Source organism: Aquarana catesbeiana, linkage group LG01, assembly GCF_042186555.1.
Source record: "Aquarana catesbeiana isolate 2022-GZ linkage group LG01, ASM4218655v1, whole genome shotgun sequence".
NCBI lineage: Eukaryota > Metazoa > Chordata > Amphibia > Anura > Ranidae > Aquarana > Aquarana catesbeiana.
The window spans coordinates 2,263,558-2,284,677 of NC_133324.1; the positions used below are offsets into that span (position 1 = coordinate 2,263,558).

Below are 21,120 nucleotides of genomic sequence, written 5' to 3' on the forward strand. Positions count from 1 at the left end.
TAAGAATTGTTCTAGACGGGTACATATGGGGAAGTGTGTTAGGAGTTGTGATTTAGAGGGATTTGTGTTGGGAGAGGGGATTGGGAAGAGGATTTGTGCTAGAAGGGGGGATTTGGAGGATTTGTGTTGGAAGGGGAGATTTTTTTAGGGGGGATTTGTACTAATAGGGATAATTGGGGGGTATTTGTGCTAGGAGGGGGAATTTTGGAGGTTGGATTTGTACTAGGAGGGAGGATTTGTGCTTGGATGGTGGGGGGGGGGGGTTTGAGGACAGCAGGGGGTAAGAATTGTTTTAGAAGGGGAAATTTGGGGGGTGTTTAGGGATTTCTGCTAGAAGCTGAATTTTTTTTGGGGGGGGCGGGTTGTACTAATAGGGATAATTGGGGGGTATTTGTGTTAGGAGGGGAAATTTGGGAGGCAGGATTTGTACTAGGAGGGGGGATTTGGGCTAGGAGGTGAAATATGGGAGAGGTCATGGGGGGGGGGGGTATTTGTGCTTGTAGGGATGAATGGGGTTTTTTGTGCTAGGAGGGGAAATTTGGGGGGAGAGAGGATTTGTACTAAGAGGGGGGAAGTTTGAGGGGGAGAGGATTTCTGCTAGGAGGGAGGATTTTTTGTTTTTTTGGAGGTGGGGCATTTGTGCTGGGGGATTTGGGGGATGGGGGGGCAAATATGTGCGCTGGGAGGGAGGAGTTTAGCAGGGGCACTTTTTTTACTGGAAGGAGGGGATTTTATGCTTAGGGGGTAAGCGTGCAGATTAGTGCTCAATAAGGATGAGCTTTCTGTTCGGGTCGACCATTGGCTGTTCGCCCGTCCGTCGAAAACCGAACATTATGGGGCAGTCGTGCCAAATTTGAGCTCCGCCTAACGACCCATATTGCACTTCGGGAGCGCAGTGCATTGCTGTATGATGATTGGCCAGAGCATGCACCATGACCCGCATGCTTTGGCCAATCAAAGCGCCCTCAGCTAAGAGAGCCATATAATTGGCCAAAGGCAGGGTGCCATGGCTCAGTCCACGCCCCACACTATTTAAGGCTGCCTGCACCTCGGCCTCGTGTAGTGTGTTGTTGGCGTGGACGGAGAGAGAGTGTCATTTAGATTGAGCAGGCAGGCAGATTATTCAGTTAGCTGCAGTGTATTTAACATATATATATATATATATATATATATATATCCACGGTATCCAGTTTAGCCAGATCTGACTGGAGGCCTTATCTGGTGTACTTTTTCTAATATACTTCTGGTGGTGTATACAATATATACAGTGCACCCATAGTTGTTATAACACTTCTGTTGGTGTACACAGGATACAGTACTGTGCACCCCTAGTGCAGTTGCTACTACTTTCCTGGTGGTGTACACAGTACACAATACAGTGTAGTGTGGTTTTGCTAAACAAACTATACATCATGTCTGGAAGGCCACCAAGGAGAGGCAGAAGCTCACAGGCCACTAAAAGAGGGCAAGCAGGCTCTGTGTCTACAGTCCACAGTGCTGGTCATGGACACGGGGCATCCTCTGCAGGTGGCTGTGGGGCATGCTTGTCCTTTTTTTCTGCAGCTGGCCGTGTTATTGAGCCACAACATGCAGAAGAGTTGGTGGAATGGATAACAAAGCCCCCCTCATCCTCCTCCTCCTCTGTCACCCAGGCTCAGAGTAGTTTGCCTGCCAATGCAGGTGCCAAAGCGGCCCATTCCATTGGCTCCATGTCAACAGTCACTCCTTCCCTAGCCCCACCATCATGCACGGAGGAGTCCTCCGAACTATTCGACCACAGTGTCGGGTACATGCTGCAGGAGGATGTGCAGCGATTTGAAGGCTCCGATGATAGTACCCGGGTTGAGGAAGGGAGTAATGTGAGCCCAGACAGAGGAGGTACCCAAGAAGGTCAAGAAACTGGCAGTCATGCTCCCCCTGCTGCAGCATACTGCCAAGTTTGCTCCAGTGATGAGGAGGGAGGGGATGATGAGGTCACTGACTCAACTTGGGTGCCTGAGAGAAGAGAGGAGGAGGAGGCACATATCCAATTAGGTAGGATGCCCTCCAGGGGGCAGCATAAGGGCAGCCACCCTATAACATCACACGGCAGAGCTAAGCAGGTGCAGGGCACTGCTGACTCCCCACATATTTTGAAAAGTTCTGTGGTGTGGGCCTTTCTTGACACGTGTGCAGCAGATCAAACCATTGCTGTTTGCAACATATGTCTGACGCGTAGCAAGCATGGCCAAAGCAGCAGCCGCTTGGGTACCACATGCTTGACCAGACATATGACGACCTCCCATACAGTCTGTTGGCAACAGTACTTAAAAGACCCACATCAAAGAACAAAGCAGACCTCTCCTTGCTCCTCATCAGCTGGGATCTCCAACCTCACTATACCTCCAGTCCTCTCAAAAACCTGCACTGAGAGGAATGAAGGTATAGAAATAGGTGTCCTGTGTACTTGCAGCCAATCTGCTAGTGGTACACCAACATCGGATTTTAGCAGTTAAATTTCCCTTCCCCAGTTGCTAAACCGTCTAAAGAAATTCAGTCCCAGCCATACGCATGTTCAGCGTATGAATGCTAGCTTGGCCAAATTGCTAGCACTGACTTTTCAGGTGGAAGACTCTACCCCTTTTGTGAATTTGTGGAATGTGCGGTACCTCAGTGGCAGGTTCCCAAACGCCATTTCTTTTCACGGAAGGCCATGGTCCAGCAGGCATGGACAGGGACATTACCTTTCTTTCACGGCGCACTGGGTAACTCTGCTGGCAGCTGGGAAGGATGCAGGACAGGGTGCAGTATTGTTGGAGCTTGTTCTGCCACCACACCTCCAAAATGCTAGTGGTGATTCTGCCACAGCTCTCTCCTCCACCCCCTCCTCTTCTTCTTCCTCCTCTATGGCCTTTTCCTCTGCAGATTTCTCCTCTGAACCAGCGGTGCTCCGTAGGCGTTCAACGGGCTACGCAAGCACTCAGGCAAAAAGATGCCATGCGGTGCTTGAGTTGGTCTGCTTAGGGGACAGGAGCCACACTGGGGCGGAGTTTCTAGCAGCTCTGCAGGGGCAGGCTCAGAGGTGATTGACGCCACACCAGCTTTAACCAGGAATGGTTGTATGCAACACTGGCACCAACCTTCCCTCCGACCTCTGACAGGGACACTTGACCCATGTTCCCTGTTTGGCTCACATCCTGAATTTGGTGGTGCAGCGGGTGAGCAGGTACCTGGGCTTACAGGATCTCCTGAGGCAGGCCAGGAAAGTCTGTGGTCATTTCCGCCGGTCATATAATGCCAGTGCTCGGCTGGCTGACACTCACAGAGAATGCAACCTGCCCAAGAACCGCCTCATTTGTGACATGCCCACCAGGTGGAACTCAACATTGGCAATTAGGGATGAGCTTCGTGTTCGACTCGAACATTGTCTGTTCGCCCGTTCGCCGAATTGCGAACGATATGGGCCGTTCATGCCAAATTCGTATGGCACGTCACGGCCCATAATTCACTGCGGCATCGCAGTGCATTGCTGGCTGATGATTGGCCAAGCATGCACTATGACCCGCATGCTTGGCCAATCACAGCACCGTCTGAACAGAGAGCCGTAATTGGCCAAAGCCAAGGAGGCTTTGGCCAATAATGGCTCAGGGGATTTAGTACACGCCCCACACTATATAAGGCCGCCTGCACGGCGGCCCTGTGTAGTGTGTGTTCCGGCATTGAGAGAGATAGACAGAGAGACAGTGTCATTTGATTTAAGTTAGATAGATTAGGCAGGACAGTCAGTGAGTTAGCTGCACTTACAGTGTATTGTGTATATATATGCATCCCAGGTGTTGTATATATATATATATATATATATATATATATATATATATATATATATACATATACATATATATACACTGTATTCAGTTTAGCTAGATCCGTTCCTGTTATCTTCCTACTGACAGGCAGGCTTGTCTTGTTACAGTATTTACAGCTACCTGAAGAAAATTGCTGGTGTTCTTTTGATCCTATTAGTACCACAGTCAGGCAGCTAGACTATTTACAGTTAGTGCAGTGCGTCCTGCTCACAGTGTTCTGCTAAACCTACAAGTTAGTGGGGTGCGTCCACCTCACAGTGTTCAGCTAAAACTACAAGTTAGTGGGGTGCGTCCACCTCACAGTGTTCAGCTAAACCTACAAGTTAGTGTAGTGTGACCTCTGCACAGTGTTCAGCTAAACCTACAAGTTAGTGTAGTGTGACCTCTGCACAGTGTTCAGCTAAACCTACAAGTTAGTGTAGTGTGACCTCTGCACAGTGTTCAGCTAAAGCTACAAGTTAGTGTAGTGTGACCTCTGCACAGTGTTCAGCTAAAGCTACAAGTTAGTGTAGAGTGCGTCCTCCTCACAGTGTTCAGCTAAAACTACAAGTTAGTGTAGTGCGTCCTCTGCACAGTGTTCAGCTAAAGCTACAAGTTAGTGTAGTGTGACCTCTGCACAGTGTTCAGCTAAAGCTACAAGTTAGTGTAGTGCGTCCTCCTCACAGTGTTCAGCTAAAACTACAAGTTAGTGTAGTGCGACCTCTGCACAGTGTTCAGCTAAAGCTACAAGTTAGTGTAGTGCGTCCTCTGAACAGTGTTCAGCTAAAGCTACAAGTTAGTGTAGTGCGAGCTCTGCACAGTGTTCACCTAAAGCTACCTGTAGAAGGTTGGTGGTGTTTTCCTGATCCTATCACTACCGCAGGCACCTAAATAAGCTACAAGTTAGTGTAGTGCGTCCTCCTCACAGTGTTCAGCTAAAGCTACAAGTTAGTTTAGTGTGACCTCTGCACAGTGTTCAGCTAAAGCTACAAGTTAGTGTAGTGTGACCTCTGCACAGTGTTCAGCTAAAGCTACAAGTTAGTGTAGTGCGTCCTCCTCACAGTGTTCAGCTAAAGCTACAAGTTAGTGTAGTGCGTCCTCTGAACAGTGTTCAGCTAAAGCTACAAGTTAGTGTAGTGCGTCCTCTGAACAGTGTTCAGCTAAAGCTACAAGTTAGTGTAGTGCGAGCTCTGCACAGTGTTCACCTAAAGCTACCTGTAGAAGGTTGGTGGTGTTTTCCTGATCCTATCACTACCGCAGGCAGCTAAATAAGCTACAAGTTAGTGTAGTGCGTCCTCCTCACAGTGTTCAGCTAAAGCTACCTGTAGAAGGTTGGTGGTGTTCTCATACTACAGGCATATATATATATGTATATATATGTATATATATATATATATATATATATATATATATATATATATATATATATATATATATATATATATATATATATGTATATATATATATATATATATATATATATATATGTATATATATATATATATATATATATATATATATATGTATATATATATATATATATATATATATATATATATATATATATATCCCAGCTTAGTGCAGCTAGATCTCACTGCAGGCCATTAGTATGTCTGGAAGGCCAACAAGGAGAGGCAGACAGTCACAAGCCAATAAAAGAGGGCAAGCAGGCTCTATGTCTAGAGGCAACAGTGCTGGTCGTGGAGACGGTGCATCCTCATCACTAGGGATGAGCCGAACACCCCCCTGTTCGGTTCGCACCAGAACATGCGAACAGGAAAAAAATTCGTTCGAACACGCGAACACCGTTAAAGTCTATGGGACACGAACATGAATAATCAAAAGTGCTAATTTTAAAGGCTAATATGCAAGTTATTGTCAATAAAAGTGTTTGGGGACCTGGGTCCTGCCCCAGGGGACATGGATCAATGCAAAAAAAAGTTTTAAAAACGGCCGTTTTTTCAGGAACAGTGATTTTAATAATGCTTAAAGTCAAACAATAAAAGTGTAATATTCCTTTAAATTTCATACCTGGGGGGTGTCTATAGTATGCCTGTAAAGGGGCGCATGTTTCCTGTGTTTAGAACAGTCTGACAGCAAAATGACATTTTGAAGGAAAAAACACATTTAAAACTACCCGCGGCTATTGCATTGCCGACAATACACATAGAAGTTCATTGATAAAAACGGCATGGGAATTCCCCACAGGGCAACCCCGAACCAAAATAAAAAAAAAAAAATGATGTGGGAGTCCCCCTAAATTCCATACAAGGCCCTTCAGGTCTGGTATGGATATTAAGGGGAACCCCAGCCAAAATTTAAAAAAAAAATTGACGTGGGGTTCCCCCTAAATTCCATACCAGACCCTTCAGGTCTGGTATGGATTTTAAGGGGAACCCCGCGCCAAAAAAAAAAAAAAAAAACGGCGTGGGGTCCCCCTAAAAGTCCATACCAGACCCTTATCCGAGCACGCAACCTGGCAGGCCGCAGGAAAAGAGGGGGGGACGAGAGTGCGGCCCCCCCCCCCTCCTGAACCGTACCAGGCCACATGCCCTCAACATTGGGAGGGTGCTTTGGGGTAGCCCCCCAAAGCACCTTGTCCCCATGTTGATGATGACAAGGGCCTCATCCTCACAACCCTGGCCGGTGGTTGTGGGGGTCTGCGGGCGGGGGGCTTATTGGAATCTGGAAGCCCCCTTTAACAAGGGGACCCCCAGATCCCGGCCCCCCCCCCTGTGTGAAATGGTAAGGGGGTACAAAAGTACCCCTACGATTTCACTAAAAAACTGTCAAAAATGTTAAAAATGACAAGAGACAGTTTTTGACAATTCCTTTATTTAAATGCTTCTTCTTTCTTCCTTCATCTTCTTCTTCTTCTGGTTCTTCTGGCTCTTCTGGTTCTTCCTCCGGCGTTCTCGTCCAGCATCTTCTCCGCGGCGTCTTCTATCTTCTTCTCCTCGGGCCGCTCCACACCCATGGCATGAGGAGAGGCTCCCGCTCTTCTCTTCATCTTCTTCTCTTCTTCATCTTCTTCTTCATCTTCTTCTTCATCTTCTTCTTCTTCTTCTCTTCTTCATGTCTTCTCCGGGCCGCTCCGCAGCCATGCTGGCATGGAGGGAGGCTCCCGCTGTGTGACGGCGTCTCTTCGTCTGACGGTTCTTAAATAACGGGGGGCGGGGCCATCCGGTGACCCCGCCCCCCTCTGACGCACGGTGACTTGACAAGACTTCCCTGTGACGTCACGGGGAATGCCACAGGGAAGTCCCGTCATGTCACCGTGCGTCAGAGGGGGGCGGGGTCACCGGGTGGCCCCGCCCCCCGTTATTTAAGAACCGTCAGACGAAGAGACGCCGTCACACAGCGGGAGCCTCCCTCCATGCCACAGCATGGCTGCGGAGCGGCCCGGAGAAGACATGAAGAACAGAAGAAGGAAGAAGAGAAGAAGAAGAAGAAGATGAAGAAGAAGATGAAGAAGAGAAGAAGATGAAGAGAAGAGCGGGAGCCTCCCCTCATGCCATGGGTGCGGAGCGGCCCGAGGAGAAGAAGATAGAAGACGCCGCGGAGAAGATGCTGGACGAGAACGCCGGAGGAAGAACCAGAAGAGCCAGAAGAACCAGAAGAAGAAGAAGATGAAGGAAGAAAGAAGAAGCATTTAAATAAAGGAATTGTCAAAAACTGTCTCTTGTCATTTTTAACATTTTTGACAGTTTTTTAGTGAAATGGTAGGGGTAAGTACCCCCTTACCATTTCACACAGGGGGGGGCCGGGATCTGGGGGTCCCCTTGTTAAAGGGGGCTTCCAGATTCCGATAAGCCCCCCGCCCGCAGACCCCCACAACCACCGGCCACGGTTGTGAGGATGAGGCCCTTGTCCTCATCAACATGGGGACAAGGTGTTTTGGGGGGCTACCCCAAAGCACCCTCCCAATGTTGAGGGCATGTGGCCTGGTACGGTTCAGGAGGGGGGGGGCCGCACTCTCGTCCCCCCCTCTTTTCCTGCGGCCTGCCAGGTTGCGTGCTCGGATAAGGGTCTGGTATGGATTTTTAGGGGGACCCCACGCCGTTTTTTTTTTTTTTTTTGGCGCGGGGTTCCCCTTAAAATCCAGACCTGAAGGGTCTGGTATGGAATTTAGGGGGAACCCCACGTCAATTTTTTTTTTTAATTTTGGCTGGGGTTCCCCTTAATATCCATACCAGACCTGAAGGGCCTTGTATGGAATTTAGGGGGGCCCCCACATCATTTTTTTTTTTTTTATTTTGGTTCGGGGTTCCCCTGTGGGGAATTCCCATGCCGTTTTTATCAATGAACTTCTATGTGTATTGTCGGCAATGCAATAGCCGCGGGTAGTTTTAAATGAGTTTTTTCCTTCCAAATGTCATTTTGCTGTCAGACTGTTCTAAACACAGGAAACATGCGCCCCTTTACAGGCATACTATAGACACCCCCCAGGTACGAAATTTAAAGGGATATTACACTTTTATTGTTTGACTTTAAGCATTAATAAAATCACTGCTCCTGAAAAAACGTCCGTTTTTAAAACTTTTTTTTGCATTGATACATGTCCCCTGGGGCAGGACCCGGGTCCCCAAACACTTTTTATGACAATAACTTGCATATAAGCCTTTAAAATTAGCACTTTTGATTTCTCCCATAGACTTTTAAAGGGTGTTCCGCGGCATTCGAATTTGCCGCGAACACCCCAAATTGTTCGCTGTTCGGTGAACTTGCGAACAGCCAATGTTCGAGTAGAACATGAGTTCGACTCGAACTCGAAGCTCATCCCTACTCATCAGCACGTGGCCGTGGGACACGCTTGGCCATTTTTTTCAGCAGCTGGCCGTGTTGAGCCGCAACATGCGGAAGACTTGGTCGAGTGGATGACCAAGCCGTCCTCATCCTCCTCATCCTCTCTCACCCAGGCTCAGGGTACTCTGTCTGGCAAAGCAGCTGCCAACGCGCCCTCTTCCCTCGGCTCAACGTCATCAGTGACTCCTTCCCTAGCCCCACCATGTCCTCCTGAGGAGTCCCTAGAACTGTTTGACCACAGTGTTGGGTACATGCTCCAGGAGGATGCCCAGCGTTTAGAAAGCTCTGATGATGATACTGAGCTAGAGGAAGGCAGTAACGTGAGCATGGACAGAGGGGGTGCCCAAGAAGGACAGCAATCTGGCAGTCATGCTCCCCCTGCTGCAGCATACTGCCAGGTTTGCTCCAGTGATGAGGAGGGAGGGGATGATGAGGTCACTGACTCAACGTGGGTGCCTGATAGGAGAGAGGAGGAGGAGGCACATCACCAACGAGGCAGGATGCCCTCCAGGGGCCAGCCTAAGGGCAGCACACTGACTGCATCGCACCCCAAAGCTCCACATGTGCAGGGCGCTGCAGTCTCTGCGCGTTATTCAAAAAGTTCTTTGTTGTGGGCCTTTTTTGAGACGAGTGCATCAGATCGCACCGCTGCTATTTGCAACATATGTCTCAAGCGTATCTCGTGTGGCCAAAACATCTCCCGCTTGGGCACCACATGCTTGACCAGACATATGTTGACCTGCCTGCCACCCTTCTGGCATCACATTCTTCTTTGTGTTGCGGTTGCACGATTTACATCGTCTGGACGATTGCTAAGTCATCACTTGGAAGATTGTTCTGCTAGTGAACCTTTTTTCCTATAGCCCATTGGAGTGGACTTGATTTTGTTTACATCTTTAATTTTACTCATGTTTCTTATTGTATCATTTCTTGCACCTGTCACTGGTGGCTACGTTTCAGTGTGTATATGTTAATAATTTCCTTTATTTAGATGTGATAGAATTTTTTGCATTTATATCTATTTTCTTTCTAATTCATTTAGCGCAGCTTTTTTTTTGTATGAGCATAATATTCCTTTAAATATCGTACCTGGGGGGTGTCTATAGTATGCCTGTAAAGTGGCGCATGTTTCCCGTGTTTAGAACAGTCCCTGCACCAAATGTCATTTTTAAAGGAAAAAAAGTCATTTAAAAACTGCTTGCGGGTTTAATGTAATGTCGGGTGCTGGCAATATGGATGAAAATCAGTGAGACAAACGAGATGGGTACCCCCCAGTCCATTACCAGGCCCTTTGGGTCTTGTATGGATATTAAGGGGAACCCCGCACCCAAATAAAAGGAAAAAAAAAGGAAAGGTGTGGGGCCCCCAGGCCCTATATACTCTGAACAGCAGTATACAGGCGGTGCAAACAAGACAGGGACTGTAGGTTTGTTGTTAAGTAGAATCTGTTTGTAATTTTGAACTGGTACATTTTTAACGTGTTTAGCTCCAGCCAAAAAATCTATTTTAAGCTTTTTGGAAAACCTAGGGAAGGGTTATCACCCCTGGGACATTTGTTTTGCTGTCTGTGCTCCTCTTCAGAAGATTTCACCTCACTTACTGTCCCAATGACAAATGTTTTTTTTTAGTGAAACAAGGATTGGTGATAAAGCATCAGTGGAGAGGAAACACGTTTTTTCCATATTAACTCTTACAGGAGAGAATTTCCCTTCCTAGGGGGAGATTTCATCTCACTTCCTGTTGTCTCCTTCCGTTTGCAAGTAGGAGTCGTTTGTAAGTTGGATGTTTGAAAGTAGGGGCCTGCCCTATATACTCTGCAGAAATTGGGGCCTTAGGTGTTGGTGTTGTCACAACACTGTAAGTCCTCACATTTACTCTTGGTGGGCGCTGGAACGGGCCCTGCTGTGAAATATTATATCAAGAATTGTAATTACATGTCCCTGTTAAACAGGGGCTCAAAAATTGGGCCTTAAGCACTGGTGCTGGTGCCACAACACTGCAACCCCTCACAGATACACTAGTTGGAACGCAGGAACGAGCCCTGCTGCAAAAGAATTGCATCAAAAATTGTAATTACATGCCCCTGTTAAACAGGGGCTGAAAAATTGGGCCTTAGCCACCAAAAATATTCTTACAAGCTATCAGCATGATCATTGAGGAGGAATAGGATATTTACTCAGGATAGTCACTCAGCATCAGCATAGGCAGTCTTTGAAGGGATCTGACATTTCAAAAAAAATTATTCGGTTACATCAGCATTAATTACTTGGTAGCTGGGGGTGATCCAAGACTGATTCATTTTTATGAAGGTCAGTCGATCGACCGAGTCAGTGGACAGACGCACCCTGTGATTGGTTACAAAGCCTCCAGCAGCACTGAATGTGCGTTCCGAAAGAACGCTGGATGCAGGACAGGCCAGTAGCTCAATTGCATACTGTGCAAGCTCTGGCCAGTGATCCATCCTCAAGACCCAGTAGCCCAGAGGATTTTCGGTGGGAAAGGCTTCCAAGTCAGATCTTGCCTCTAGGTATTCCTGCACCACGTAAAACAGACGCTGGCGATGGTTGCTGGAACCGATCATACCTTGGGGCTGCGGACTAAAATTGTCTGAATGCATCGGTCAGACGGCCACCTTCTCCACCGCTCCTTCTTTGACTGACCGAAGCCTCAGCAACACGTTGTCCAGGAACAGGAGTTTGTACCCTCCCAGTCTCTAGGAACGCGTTGCACAGACCTTTTTGCAAGGCCTCCCGAAGATGTTTCATCCTCTGCTCCCTCTGCGATGGCAAGATAAGGTCCGCAACCTTACCCTTGTAACGTGGATCAAGGAGGGTTGCCAGCCAGTATTGGTCCTTCTCCTTGATACCACGAATACGAGGATCCTTACGCAGGCTTTGCAGGATCAGGGAGGCCATGCAGCGTAGGTTTGCTGAGGCATTCGGTCCAGAGTCCTCTGGGTCACTAAGGACGACATGGTCCGCAGCCACCTCCTCCCAGCCACGTACAAGTCCATGGGTTTCTTGGGACTGTAAATGATCCCTTGAAGACTGCTGCTGATGCTGAGTGCCAGGCTCCACCTCCATGCTGACGCAATCTTCCTCCTCCTCCTCCTCATGTGTGATCGGCAGGCACATAGGAACACTGTCTGGATAAAGGGGGCCTTGAGAGGTAAGGAAGTCCTCCTCTTCCTGCCTCTGTTCTGCCTCAAGTGCCCTGTCCATTATTCCACGTAGCATGTGCTCCAACAGGTGGACAAGGGGGACAGTGTCACTGATGCATGCACTGTCACTGCTCACCATCCTTGTGGCCTCCTCAAATGGTGACAGGACAGTGCATGCATCCCTGATCATGGCCCACTGGCATGGGGAAAAAAAACAAGCTCCCCTGACCCTGCCCTGGTGCCATAGTCGCACAGGTACTCATTGATGGCCCTCTGCTGCATGTGCAGCCGCTGCAGCATGGCCAACGTTGAGTTCCACCTGGTGGGCATGTCACAGATTAGGCGGTTCTTGGGCAGGTTACACTCCTTTTGGATGTCTGCCAGCCGAGCACTGGCATTATATGACCGGCGGAAATGCACACAGACTTTCCTGGCCTGCCTCAGGACATCCTGTAAGCCCGGGTACCTGCCCAAGAACCGCTGCACCACCAAGTTAAGGACGTGAGCCAAACAGGGCACATGGGTCATTTGTCCCTGTCGGAGGGCAGAGAGGAGGTTGGTGCCATTGTCGCAAACCACCATACCTGCCTTAAGCTGGCGTGGTTTCCCCCACCTCTGAACCTGCCCCTGCAGAGCTGACAGAATCTCTGCCCCAGTGTGGCTCCTGTGCCCCAAGCACACCAGCTCAAGCACCTCATGGCATCTTTTTGCCTGCGTGCTTGCGTAGCCCCTTGAATGCCTACGGAGCACCCTAGTTCCGAGGACAAAGCACAGGAAGAGGCCATGGAGGAAGAAGAAGGGGAGGGGGTGGAGGAGAGAGGTGTGGCAGAATCACCACTAGTAGAATTTTGGAGACGTGGTGGCGGAACAACCTCCAACACTACTGAAGCCTGTGCTGCGTCCTTCCCAGCTGCCAGAAGAGTCACCCAGTGCACGGTGTAAGATAGGTAAAGTCCCTGTCCATGCCTGCTGGACCATGAGTCAGCGGTAATATGCACCTTACCGTTGACCGCCCTGTCCAGCGAGGCCAAGACATTGCCTTCCACATGCCGGTAGAGAGCCGGAATCGCCTTCCGTGAGAAAAAGTGGCGTTTGGGAACCTGCCACTGAGGAACCACACATTCCACAAACTCACGGAAGGGGGCAGAGTCTACCAACTGAAAAGGCAGCAGTTGAAGTGCTAGCAATTTAGCCAAGCTAGCATTCAACCGCTGGGCATGTGGATGGTTGGAAGCAAACTTCTTTCGGCGGTGCAGCAGCTGGGGCAGGGAAATTTGCCTGGTGCATTTTGACATTGGTGTACCGATAGCAGATTGCCTGCAAGTACTTGGCTGTGACACACCTAATTCTACACCTTCATTCCTCTCAGTGCAGGTCTCAGAGAGGACTGAAGGTATAGTGGGGTTGGAGATCCCAGCTGATGAGGAGCAAGGAGAGGTCCTCTTTGTTCTTTGGTGTGGGTCTTTTAGGTACGCTTGCCAACGAACTGCATGGCAGGTCAACATATGTCTGGTCAAGCATGTGGTGCCCAATAGGGATGAGCTTCGAGTTCGAGTCGAACTCATGTTCGACTCGAACATTGGCTGTTCGCAAGTTCACCGAACAGCGAACAATTTGGGGTGTTCGCGGCAAATTCGAATGCCGCGGAACACCCTTTAAAAGTCTATGGGAGAAATCAAAAGTGCTAATTTTAAAGGCTAATATGCAAGTTATTGTCATAAAAAGTGTTTGGGGACCTGGGTCCTGCCCCAGGGGACATGGATCAATGCAAAAAAAAGTTTTAAAAACGGCCGTTTTTTCAGGAGCAGTGATTTTAATAATGCTTAAAGTCAATCAATAAAAGTGTAATATCCCTTTAAATTTCGTACCTGGGGGGTGTCTATAGTGTGTCTGTAAAGGGGCGCATGTTTCCTGTGTTTAGAACAGTCTGACAGCAAAATGACATTTGGAAGGAAAAAACTCATTTAAAACTACCCGCGGCTATTGCATTGCCGACAATACACATAGAAGTTCATTGATAAAAACGGCATGGGAATTCCCCAAAGGGGAACCCCGAACCAAAATAAAAAAAAAAAAATGACGTGGGAGTCCGCCTAAATTCCATACCAGGCCCTTCAGGTCTGGTATGGATATTAAGGGGAACCCCGGCCAAAATTTAAAAAAAAAAATGACGTGGGGTTCCCCCTAAATTCAATACCAGACCCTTCAGGTCTGGTATGGATTTTAAGGGGAACCCCGCGCCAAAAAAAAAAAAAAAAAACGGCGTGGGGTCCCCCCAAAAGTCCATACCAGACCCTTATCCGAGCACGCAACCTGGCAGGCCGCAGGAAAAGAGGGGGGGACGAGAGTGCGGCCCCCCCTCCCTCCTGAACCATACCAGGCCACATGCCCTCAACATTGGGAGGGTGCTTTGGGGTAGCCCCCCAAAACACCTTGTCCCCATGTTGATGAGGACAAGGGCCTCATCCCCACAACCCTGGCCGGTGGTTGTGGGGGTCTGCGGGCGGGGGGCTTATCGGAATCTGGAAGCCCCCTTTAACAAGGTGACCCCCAGATCCCGGCCCCCCCCCTGTGTGAAATGGTAAGGGGGTACGTACCCCTACCATTTCACGAAAAAAGTGTCAAAAATGTTAAAAATGACAAGAGACAGTTTTTGACAATTCCTTTATTTAAATGCTTCTTCTTTCTTCTATCTTCCTTCATCTTCTGGTTCTTCTGGTTCTTCCTCCGGCGTTCTCGTCCAGCATCTCCTCCGCGGCGTCTTCTATCTTCTTCTCCTCGGGCCGCTCCGCACCCATGGCATAGGGGGGAGGCTCCCGCTCTTCTCTTCTTCTTTTCTTCTCTTCTGTTCTTCTTCATTTTCTTCTCCGGGCCGCTCCGCAATCCATGCTGGCATGGAGGGAGGCTCCCGCTGTGTGACGGCGCTCCTCGTCTGACAGTTCTTAAATAACGGGGGGCGGGGCCACCCGGTGACCCCGCCCCCCTCTGAAGCACGGTGACTTGACGGGACTTCCATGTGGCATTCCCCGTGACGTCACAGGGAAGTCCCGTCAAGTCACCGTGCGTCAGAGGGGGGCGGGGTTCACCGGGTGGCCCCGCCCACCCGGTTATTTAAGAACTGTCAGATGAGGAGTGCCGTCACACAGCGGGAGCCTCCCTCCATGCCAGCATGGATTGCGGAGCGGCCCGGAGAAGAAAATGAAGAAGAACAGAAGAGAAGAAAAGAAGAAGAGAAGAGCGGGAGCCTCCCCCCTATGCCATGGGTGCGGAGCGGCCCGAGGAGAAGAAGACAGAAGACGCCGCGGAGGAGATGCTGGACGAGAACGCCAGAGGAAGAACCAGAAGAACCAGAAGAACCAGAAGATGAAGGAAGATAGAAGAAAGAAGAAGCATTTAAATAAAGGAATTGTCAAAAACTGTCTCTTGTCATTTTTAACATTTTTGACACTTTTTTCGTGAAATGGTAGGGGTACTTATGTACCCCCTTACCATTTCACACAGGGGGGGGGCCGGGATCTGGGGGTCACCTTGTTAAAGGGGGCTTCCAGATTCCGATAAGCCCCCCGCCCGCAGACCCCCACAACCACCGGCCAGGGTTGTGGGGATGAGGCCCTTGTCCTCATCAACATGGGGACAAGGTGTTTTGGGGGGCTACCCCAAAGCACCCTCCCAATGTTGAGGGCATGTGGCCTGGTACGGTTCAGGAGGGAGGGGGGCCGCACTCTCGTCCCCCCCTCTTTTCCTGCGGCCTGCCAGGTTGCGTGCTCGGATAAGGGTGTGGTATGGATTTTTGGGGGGACCCCACGCCGTTTTTTTTTTTTTTTTTGGCGCGGGGTTCCCCTTAAAATCCATACCAGACCTGAAGGGTCTGGTATGGAATTTAGGGGGAACCCCACGTCATTTTTTTTTTTAAATTTTGGCCGGGGTTCCCCTTAATATCCATACCAGACCTGAAGGGCCTGGTATGGAATTTAGGGGGACCCCCACGTCATATTTTTTTTTTAATTTTGGTTCGGGGTTCCCCTTTGGGGAATTCCCATGCCGTTTTTATCAATGAACTTCTATGTGTATTGTCGGCAATGCAATAGCCGCGGGTAGTTTTAAATGAGTTTTTTCCTTCAAAATGTAATTTTGCTGTCAGACTGTTCTAAACACAGGAAACATGCGCCCCTTTACAGGCATACTATAGACACCCCCCAGGTACGAAATTTAAAGGGATATTACATTTTTATTGTTTGACTTTAAGCATTATTAAAATCACTGCTCCTGAAAAAACGGCCGTTTTTAAAACTTTTTTTTGCATTGATCCATGTCCCCTGGGGCAGGACCCAGGTCCCCAAACACTTTTTATGACAATAACTTGCATATAAGCCTTTAAAATTAGCACTTTTCATTATTCATGTTCGTGTCCCATAGACTTTAACGGTGTTCGCGTGTTCGAACGAACTTTTTTCCTGTTCGCATGTTCTGGTGCGAACCGAACAGGGGGGTGTTCGGCTCATCCCTAGTGCCCAAGCGGGAGATGTTTTGGCCACACGAGATACGCTTGAGACATATGTTGCAAATAGCAGCGATGGGATCTGATGCACTCGTCTCAAAAAAGGCCCACACCAAAGAACTTTTGGAATAACGCGCAGAGACAGCAGCGCCCTGCACATGTGGAGCTCTGTGGTGTGAAGCAGTCAGTGTGCTGCCCTTAGGCTGGCCCCTGGAGGGCATCCTGCCTCGTTGGTGATGTGCCTCCTCCTCCTATCAGGCACCCACGTGGAGTCAGTGACCTTATCATTCCCTCGTTCCTCATCACTGGAGCAAACCTGGCAGTATGCTGCAGCAGGGGGAGCATGACTGCCAGATTGCTGTCCTTCTTGGGCACCCCCTCTGTCCGTGCTCACGTTACTGCCTTCATCTAGCTCAGTATCATCATCGGAGCCTTCAAAACGCTGGGCATCCTCCTGGAGCATGTACCCAACACTGTGGTCAAACAGTTCGAGGGACTCCTCAGGAGGACATGGTGGGGCTAGGGAAGGAGTCACTGATGCCATTGAGCCAAGGGAAGAGGCCGCGTTGGCAGCTGCTTTGCCAGACAAAGTACCCTGAGCATGGGTGAGAGAGGATGAGGAGTATGAGGACGGCTTGGTCATCCACTCGACCAAGTGTTACGCATGTTGCGGCTCAACACGGCCAGCTGCCGAAAAAAAGGCCAAGCGTGTCCCACGGCCACGTGCTGATGAGGATGCACCGTCTCCACGACCAGCACTGTTGCCTCTAGACACAGAGCCTGTTTGCCCTCTTTTATTGGCTTGTGACTGTCTGCCTCTCCTTGTTGGCCTTCCAGACATACTAATGGCCTGCAGTGAGATGTAGCTGCACAAAGCTGGGATGTATATATATATACTGATACTGCAGCTAGCAGAATCAACTGCCTGCCTGTAGCATTATTAGTATGAGAACAACAGCAATTGTCTTCAGGTAGCTTTAGTTGCACACTGTGCAGAGGACACACTGCACTAACTGTAAATACTGTAGCTAATAGGACTAATAGGATCAGAAGAACACCAGCAATTTTCTTCATGTAGCTGTAAATACTGTAAAAACATCTGCCTGCCTGTCAGTAGGAAGAGAATAAAGAGAATAACAGGAACGGATCTAGCTAAACTGAATACAGTGTATATATATATATATATATATATATATATATATATATATATAGGATGTATACATATACACAATACACTGTAAGTGCAGCTAACTGACTTGCCTGCCTACTCTACCTAACTTAAATCAAATGATACTGTCTCTCTCTCTTTCTATCTCTCTCTCAATGCTGGAACACACTACACAGGGCCGCTGTGTAGGCGGCCTTATATAGTGTGGGGCGTGTTCTAATCCCCCTGAGCCATAATTGGCCAAAGCGAACCCCTGTTTTGTAGGGAAACAAAAAGCAGAACCTCTGACAGGACGGAGCTCTACATTTACAGAGCTCTTCCTCGTTGATCAGTGGGTGCCGGCAGTCAATCAGTGGGTGACGGCACCTGAAGATCGGCTTGTACTGTGACCAATTACAGCCGCAGGTGTGCAACCCCTACCCAGAAGTGCTGGATGACTTATTAGATACATGATCCCTCACAGGAGAGCTGCTTTTCCGCCATACTCCTACATGAGGCAAGCGGATAATAGTGTGTAATGTTGGGATATTAGAGTGTAAGCTCCTAAACTTCCCATTGCCACAGACACCATTACAGCTCTGGACAGTCGAACATTTATCATCTCCCCGTATTATTAGCCTAGACTTGGCCAATCAGTCTGGGTCATCGCCATCATCCATATATCTGTAAAAGAACTCTACTGTATCTTCCATTGTTCCCCCAATCAGAACATCTCTGTCAGGGCAGAAATAGATCTTCACAGTGACAGATTTGGGTTCCCATATGGAACAGCAGATCTTCTATGTGCAGAACCTTCTGGGTGTGATTACACGTATATGTCTTTCTCTTCAACTGATTCCACAAATACAAGTCAGAATCTTCTGTTTGAAGTCAGGAACCGTTCACCACAACCAATCTCCTCTAATTTCACCGTCTGTATTTCTGCTTTGTATGGAAACTACAACAATGTCCTCCAGATGATCCAGACTATTGAGATGTACAAGATTCTGGTGGCCTCTAGAGTCACCATCTATAACACCAACTGTTCCCAGGATGTAGATAAGGTGTTACGTCATTACATTGATGAAGGAACTCTAGAGGTGGTGCCATGGCCAATAGACCGCCATCTTCAGACATCAATAGAATGGCGATATTCCAAAGGACTCAATGCTGAGATTGGATATTTTGGACAAACTGCATCCCTAAATGATTGTCTATACAGGAACATGTACAAAAGTAAGTTTGTTCTCCTCAATGACATTGATGAAATTATTCTTCCAGTCAAGGACTGGGACTGGTCATCCCTGATGGAGAGTCTCCAGAATAAACACCCAGATACAAGTGTCTTCTGTGTTGAGAATCACGTCTTCCCGAATTCAGTCAACAGCTCTGGATTTGACCTGTGGTCTCACATTCCTGGGGTCAATATTCTCCGTCACAGCTTTCGAGAACCTATTGATTGGAATGTCTTTAATAACCGCAAAATGATTGTGAACCCCAGGGATGTATTTCAGACCTCCATCCACTCAGCTCTGAAACACAGCAGAAATTGGGTGAATATAGAATCAGGTATGGCCATCACCTTCCACTGTAGACACAAAATGAGGAACGACATCACCTCAGAACACCTCATTCCCGATGATATATTGAGAAGGTACAATATGTCTTTAGTGCCCAACGTCGATAAGGTGATTCAGAGACTTTTTTCCCAGTAATAGATCCTCCCAACTATTCTGAAATGCAAAGACCAGGACGTGACTGAAAACAGAACATTTCTCAATGAACGTTTCTTGGTGGGAATTGTTGCTAAGAAGATCCATGTGATGAATTGGTGAACATGAACAACATGACCATCATTATGGACATGGACAGTATGAACAGTTGGTCCTGAATTCTGCTTCTAGCTTTCACCTCTAGTGCTCATTAAACAGACAGAGGTACAAAACTGGTGGGGGGATTAACCACTTCCCGTCCTTAGGCCGTATACGTACGACCTCCACCGGTCTCCGTTCACAGCTTCTCCTCTTCCACCAAGGAGCCCCGGGACTGCTGGAAATGGTCGGCTGCCCACAGAGGAGATGGAGGAACATCCGTTCTACAAACCCCTCTATGATGAATGAAGCCGGGAGCAAATCTCCTCACTTCCGGGTTCAGTTCTGTGTTGTCCCGGCCGGCACAGTCCGGGAATCAGCCGATCGCACAGATCTCTATGATTGGCTGCCTTGGAGGACAGAGGAGAGATCGCGGCTCCAATAGACATTCATTACCAATAGAAATTCACAGGGAATCTTCGTTATTCGGAGATTCAGAATCTATCCAAATTTCCAAATCACAATAGTAACAAATTTCAATGGATCCAAAATAAATGAGAACGAAACAAATGAACTGAATCTGAAAATGAAAACAAATTCAAAATGGAAACATATTGTAATAAATACAGAAAGGTATAAAAGGGAAATACGATGAGGATTCCTACTCAGGCTGCTTTATAGAATAGAAGAGAAAATACTAGAATAGAAAATAAAAGAATGGAATAGACTAAACAGAATAACATAGAATAGAACAGAATAGAATAGAACAGGAAATGAAAGAATAGAATAAAACAGAATGTAAAAGAATACTATAGAATAGAAGAGAATAAAATAGAAAATAAAGGAATAGAACAGAATATAAAAGAGTAGATTGGAAAACAAAAGATTAAAATAGAAATAATAGAATAAAATATTTTTTTTAAATTCTCTTCTATTCTATTTTATTCTATTCTTTTCTATTCTATTTCTTTATTTTCTTTTCTATTCTGTTGTATTCTATTAACTTCTATTTTATTCTATGTATTCTATTACATTCTGTTTTATTCTATTCTTTTATTTTTAGTTTTATTCTGTTCTTTGCTTCCTATACTATTTGATTCCATTTAGTTTAGTCTATTCTATTTTATTATTTTTCTATTCTATTCTATAAAGCAGCCTAAGTAGAGGAATCATCATTTTATTTTACTTTTATACCTTACTGTATATCACCCTATTTCTAGTCTACTCTATCCTATTCTTTTATATTTTATGCTATTCTATTCTTTTATTTTCTATTTTATTCTTTTCTATTCTATTCTATAAAACAGCCAAAGTAGAGGAATCATCATCTTATTTCACTTTTATACCTTACTGTATATCACCTTTTTTTCTAGTCTATTATATTCTATTCTATGCTTTTATTTTCTGTTTTATTCTTTTCTATTTTATTCTATAAAGCAGCCTAAGTAGAGGAATCATCACCTTATTTCACTTTTATACCTTACAGTATATCAACTGACTTCTAGTCTATTCTATGCTATTATATTCCTTTATGTTCTATTCTATTCTGTTTGATTATATTCTGTTCTATGAAGCAGCCTAAGTAGGAATCATCATTTCACTTTTATACCTTACTGTAAATTACCTTATTTCTATTCTACTACGTTTTATTCAATTCTATTCTATTCCTGTATTTTCTCTTTATTTCTATTCTTTTCTACTCTATTCCACTCTACTCTATTCTGTTCTATTCCACTCTATTCAGTGCTGTTTGATTATATTCTGTTTTATTCTTTTCTATAAAGCAGCCTAAGTAGAGGAATCATCATCTTATTTCACCTTTTATACCTTTTTTGAGATATGTTTCCATTTGGAATTCGATTGGATTTGAAAAT

At 47.0% G+C, this 21,120-nt stretch overlaps 1 pseudogene; it reads left to right on the forward strand.

Moving 5' to 3' along the window:
- LOC141124107 (beta-1,4-galactosyltransferase galt-1-like) overlaps positions 1-20,592 on the forward strand; it is a 33,796-nt pseudogene extending 13,204 nt beyond the window's left edge.
- Positions 20,593-21,120: the final 528 nt, after the last annotated feature.